Genomic DNA, 6,776 nt, shown 5'->3' with positions numbered 1-6,776 from the left:
TTGCTAATTGATAAGTGTGCCATTTAAGAAAAAGAACAACCTTGGCTTGATTTCATTTGCCACTTGATTGCCAAAATCCCTTGAAATGCAATTGATTACATAAATTGTTGGAATTGATGATCTTGTTTTACCATGATGTTGAAATTCTCTAATCAATTATGTCCTTGTCAAGGATGCCAATATGTTACTGAAGTATTTCCCTTTGATAGTACTCTAGAAAAATTGCCCAAAAAACTTCATACATATAGTAAAAATGTTTTTCAAAAGCTTGAACCTATTGGTGAAGACTCCATCCTATTCTAATCTATTTTTCTTAAGTTATTATGATTTTTCCTGATAAAGTGCTTGAAACTAGTGCTCATTTTGGGATTTAAAATAATGTTTGGAAAAGGTTCAAATGTATCAACTTTTTTTTAGAGATATGGGCTTTCAATATGTCAAATCTAAGCTTTGACTAGATCTAGCTTAGACTTCAATTTGGATATGCTCCTTCAAATTTAGATTGAAAATGGGGATTTTAAGGGTCTTTGGCCTTTAAGAAATGCATAAATGGGCATTTTTAAAGGTGATATTCTTGAGCATATTCACTTGGTGATGTGGCATTTGACATGGTTAGACAAATTGTGGTTTATCTTATTGTAATTAGAAACTATGGTTCATGTAACTTAATTTAAGAGGACTTGACCATGATGGACATGGTAATGATGACTAAGTAGATGATGTGGCAATTGACATGGCACTTTATCTACCTTTTAGGTGATTGGTAAGGCTATCTTGCCACATATCTTGCATCTTCTCTACAACCCCTTTTGATTCCATTGCATTTCACATGTGCCTTGTAGGCCTTATATCTGGCATTGCAAACTTATTGGTGAATAACGATGTTAACTTTAAGAAGCTAATAGGATGTGTAGGGTGTTGATCATAGTGGGAAAGCGTAACTTGAGGTTGAAGAATCTATATGAAAATAAGTTTCTACATAGAATTTTAGCATAAATAGTACCCAATATTTTTGGCAAATCTATACATGCTGAACATGCCAAAATGCCAATGTCACCATAGCCAACAAAATGAAGTAATCTTGAAGCTTTTTGGTCTTTGCCCTCAACTACCATGAACGAAATTGTCTGACAGAAATTTCTTCTCTTGATGGAAGTGAACTTGCTCAAAGAACACTCAAGAATCTCTCAATCACTCTCTCATGCTCTCGCACGGATCTCAATGTCTCAGCGGAAGACAAGGGAGCTCTTATACCATGAGAAAATATGAAGAGGGGAGAGGAGAAGAGTGGAGATGAGGAGAGAGGGCACATCTAGAGAGCACACCACAAATGACTAACTATACACTAGATTTAGTTGAAAATGTGGAATATATACAAACCCATTTAGGGTTAGGATTAGGGAATCTAACCCTTTCCTTCATAGCACTTTATTGGGTTAGTGCTATGCACATGTAATCACATGATGTTGAGCGTGGTCTCTCAACAACAAGTACATTAGTTCTTTGATTTACATGTGACTTAATAGGTTCCCAATTAGAATTGCCTTCATAATTACCAAATTTACCACTTGTGTCCTCCTCCTTAAAGAATGGAGTACGTTTCGTTGCTCATAGGGTGCAAGTAGCAAAGCTTCTTCCCTATTTCCTTTCTGACTCTAATGCTAAATCCATAGCGTATTTGTGATAGTTTTTCAATGGCTTGCAACTAAAGTAGTGCAAAAAGATATTTCTTGGTGTACACATCCACACTTTCATTGTTTATTTACCTCATTCTTTGCCATTGAATACGAGTATCGTCTTCAAGGTGCTTCTTAATTTTGTCTTTGAATGCTTCCCATGTTTTTGAAATATGTGTGCTTTTTGCAAGCATACTACACCATAATTGCACCCTACTTGTCATGTGACTTGTAGCAAGTTTCACCTTCTCAATCTCTTCATAGCATTCCCCCAAAAAGTATTGGTGGTTAAAGGAACTAACCCTAGCAAGTAGAGCCTGTCTATCTCTTTTACCATCATATTGGGAAAAGTAAAAGTTTTGCGGTTAATCTTACCTAACTTCCCTTTATCACGTAGCTTGAGTGCTTTCAGGATGGCCTTTCTCATGTTGTCTTTGTCACTAGACTCATCCGAAGGAGTAGTGTCATGGTGTTACCATTGTGAAGTATTCACATGATGCTTCTTCTTCTCATGTTGTCTTTGTCACTAGACTCATCCGAAGGAGTAGTGTCATGGTGTCATCGTTGTGAAGTCTTCACATGATGCTTCTTCTTTTTGTGATATATCATCTTATTTCTTTCACACTCGCTGTTGGTGGTATCCAACAATTCATTGCTTCCACTTCATCATCATCTTTGTCCTTCATATGCTTTTTTGTGACATTAGTCATCTCTTAGCACTTGCGTTGCATGTTATTCATTGGCCTTGTGTGTGTCGCACATGTTGTGCATATAGTTAAGTTTGTGTGCAAGTCCCACACATGTTTCCATACATCCAACAAATCCGTTGTATGCATAGGATAGTCTTCTTCAATAGATGTAGGTGGCTTTCAAGTTGATGCCACTTGATATAATGCATCTTCAATCTCTTGATATTGTTGCTTGTTAAGGTGATAGTGTGCTCACCATTCTTCCTCAATAAGCGTTATTGTTGTTGGACTTCTTTCATCCTTGTCATGATGTGGATATTTAGTATGACCTATTTCTGATAGAATGTGTTTTCCTGGCTTAGTGAAATATATGCACAATGTAAATAAGAAATCACTATGAAAGGAAATACACATAGACACAAGACTTACCTTGATTCAATTCCTAAGATTTGAAAGCCAAGTATAGTATCTTTGTGGCTACTTAGACTCACACAATTCCAATGCTTGCATCCATGTTGCAAGGTACAAAGCAAAGCTCATGTCCAATAGCACTAGTAGTTTGTCTCTCTCTCTTACTTTCGGCCTTTAGAATTTCCTACTTTCGAAATCTGTTGATTGCTCCCTTGATTGCACTTTTTCCTGTGACTTTATCACTAGAATCTTTAAAGAATAGAGTAACAAAGAGACTTCACCTAGTGGACAATCACAATTGTTAAGTGAGCTTGGGCTAGAATTTTCCTAGTATGGGTGACCTCCCGAGAAGTTTTGAGAGCAATCTCACAAGTCTCCTTTGCGTTCAGCCAATGGTGCCTGCGGTGCTAGGTATGCCAAGGACTATGCCTTTGGCGCCAGGTATGGCTTTGCTGCTAAGGACTATGCCAGGAGGAGCCCGGGCAAATTCACAATGTCGTTCGCTTAGGAGGAGCTGGGGCAAATTCGCAGAGTGTCATTTGCTCTAGAGGAGCTAGGGTGAATTTATAGTTGATGGCTTCCCGTGGTCTTTGTCCTTTTTTGCAAAATCTTTTTTCCCAGTGTGCCCTTTTGCTTCTTGGATTCTTGTGCTTCAAGCTTCTTTCCACCTATTTTTTGCACACGTATGACAATCCTATTGTGACTTTTTTAATCCCCCCCCTATTGCTCGTGCACAGATCTTCTTCGTTTGCAAGAAAGTGAGCTTCCCATGCTATGGATTGATGAATCATTGCTTTGATACCACTGCAATGGGAAACGCTTGCAAAACTTGCAAACCCTTGAAATTGGAACAAAAACACTATACAAAAATACGCACAAAGTTTTAAACCTCACAAACAAAAGAGATAAAACAAGCTTGCTGGGTGAAAACTCCCCCCATAGGAGTGTTGCTCTCCTTTTAACTTCTATGTATTTGAATTATGTTTGAATAGCTTTCAATCAAAAATCATACAAGCTTCATGTACAAATCAAATTGGGAAAAGACCCCCCCCTCGAGTCACTTCCAAAATAGCTTGCTTTTGAAAAAAATAAACCTATCTTTCCTACTGTAGTTAGTATGCTTAGTATAAGCCTTTGATGTTCAAAAATTAAAATATGTAAATGAACATTTGTAACATAATAAATTAGGCTTAGCCTAGTTCATCTTGGCATCACTAGAGTTGCACCTACATGCAAAAAATATGATGAATCATGCTTGCCAAATGCCATTGCTCGATCAATTCTCTTCTCTGGAATTCACAAAATCAATAATAATAAAATATTTCAAGTATAGAATAACCTTGGAATTAATCACCACAATTAATCAACCTTTCAACATTTCAACTGCACAAGATCAATAAATCACAATTGATGGTGCACACATAGTTAGGAATTGTTAAGGTAAATCCAACTACACCTAATAAGGTTAAATTTTAGAAGTTCAACAAAATTAAGAAAGAAGACCTGTACAACCATTTGCAAAGTTTTCTACGGATTTGTCCCATTAATGGAGATGTGACCAAAGAAGAGATGTCAAAATTCATCAGTTCATAGTGACGAATGACAACCATCACAAAGAAGATCACATGCTAATGAAGAGCAACCTCAGGGGGGGTTAGCAATTATTGAGGTAAATCCAACTATGCCTATCAAAGTTAAATTTCAAGAGTTTATGGGAATTAAGGAAGAAGACTCGTGCAACCATTTGCAAAGTTTTCTATGGGTTTGTCCCATTAATGGATCTGTGACCAAAGAAGAGTATGTGGACTATTTCCCTTTTGCAGATTGACCAAGACAGCATAGCGCTAGTTTAATCAGTTTCAATCGGGTACTTCAAAGTTTGGCAATAGACGCCCAAGACCTTACTCAAGTGGTTTGCAAAAAAATCAATGAAGAAGACATTTGCACCGAGCTCAGTGACTTCAATCAATGAGAAAGACATTTGCACCAAGTTTAATTACTTAAAACAAAAGGAGAATGATATCCATTTAGGATTTTGTCCTAAGAATTCAATCTCTAATCAACCTAGTACACTGCCAGATGACAAGTCACTGCACGCATTGCTGATTACAAGATATACTCAATTGATTTGAGATCCCTTGAAATAGTCAAGACATATGAGGAGTTACTGAACCAAGCTGTTGCATTTTGAGAAAAATGGACTTGCCAAGAAGAATTCCAAGAAGAGGTGACAGACGTCATGAAAAGGATGTCGACATAAAGATGTGACGTGAAGATCATCACGCTAACGAAGAGCAACCCTAGGGTCATGAGTTAGCAATTGTTAAATAAATCTAGCTATGCGTATCAAGGTTAAACTTTTGGAGTTTAAGTTAATTAAGAAAGAACACCCTTACAACCATTTTCAAAGTTTTCTATGGCTTTGTCACATTAATAGAGCTGTGACACAAAGAAGAGTATATGTCGGCACTTGACATTCCACACTGACGAAGGCGTACGTCACAAAGAAGATCATCATGCAACCCCAGGGGCCTGAGTTAGCAATTGCTAATGTAAATCCAGCTATGCCTATCAACTTACGTTGAATTTCAAGAGTTTAAGGGAATTAAGAAAGAAGACTTGTATAGCCATTTGCAAAGTTTTCTACGGGTTTGTCCCATTAATGGAGCTGTCAGATTGTTTAAGAAAGAAGACTTGTATAGCCATTTGCAAAGAAGACTTGTATAGCCATTTGCAAAGGGAATTAAGAAAGAAGACTTGTATAGCCATTTGCAAAGTTTTCTACGGGTTTGTCCCATTAATGGACCAAAGTTTCCCTGTGTAGATTGACCAAGACATCACAACACTGGTTTACTTAGTTTCCAATTAGCTACTTCAAGGATTCTCTAATCAACCATCTTGGTACAGCGCCAGATGACAAGAAGTCAGTGCATACATGGTTGATTATAAGATATACTCAAACTGATTTGAGATCCCTTGAAATAGTCAAGACATATGAGGAGTTACTGAACCAAGCTGTCGCATTTGGAGAAAAGTGGACTTGCCAAGAAGAATTCCAAGATAAAGGTTGAAGAAAGTGATGAAAAGGATGCCGACATAAAGATGTACCTCACAAAGATCATCATGCTAATGAAGAGCAACCCCAGGGTCCTGAGTTAGCAATTTTCAAGGTAAATCCAGCTACGCCTATCAAGGTTAAATTTCAGGAGTTTAAGGGAATTGAGAATGAAGACCCATACAACCATTTTGCAAAGTTTTCTACGGGGTTTGGACCATTAATAGAGCTATGATCAAAGAAAAGCATATGTCGGCATTCGTTAGTCGACACGGACAAATGCCAACATAAAGACGTATGTCACAAAGAAGATCATGCTAATGAAGAGCAACCCCAAGGTCCTGTGTTAGCAATTGTTAAGGTAAATCCAACTACACATATCAAGGTTAAATTTTAGGAGTTTAAGGGAATTGAGAAAGAAGACCCGTACAACCATTTGCAAAGTTTTCTCCCATTAATGGAGCATTAATGGAGCTGCAATCAAAAAAGAGTATATGGAGTATTTCCCTTTGCAGATTGACCAAGATATCACAACGTTTTTAATCAGATTCCAATTGAAGCATACATTCGCACTAAGCTTAGTGACTTAAAACATAATGAGAATGAGTCCATTTAGGGCTTTGTCCTTAGAATTAGGGCTCTAATCAACCAGCTCAGTACACTGCCAGATGACAAGTCACTACACTCATTGCTGATTACAAGATATACCCAATTTGATTGGAGATCCCTTCAAATAGTTAAGACATATGAGGAGTTACTAAACCAAGCTGTTGCATTTGGAGAAAAGTGGACTTGACAAGAATAATTCCTAGAAAGAGGTTGAAGGAATTGATGAAAAAGATGCTTCCACGAAAGTCGATATTGAAGAAGACTCTGAAAGAGATGGGTTTTCGAGAGAAACCAAGACCAAATGAAAAATGGTACAACACATGTTCTAGGAAAGGA

This window comes from Dipteris shenzhenensis, chromosome 29, assembly GCF_047967505.1.
Source record: "Dipteris shenzhenensis isolate YYH24624 ecotype China chromosome 29, Dip_SZ_1.0, whole genome shotgun sequence".
In the NCBI taxonomy this organism is placed as follows: Eukaryota; Viridiplantae; Streptophyta; class Polypodiopsida; order Gleicheniales; family Dipteridaceae; genus Dipteris; species Dipteris shenzhenensis.
This window is presented reverse-complemented; position numbering follows the sequence as displayed.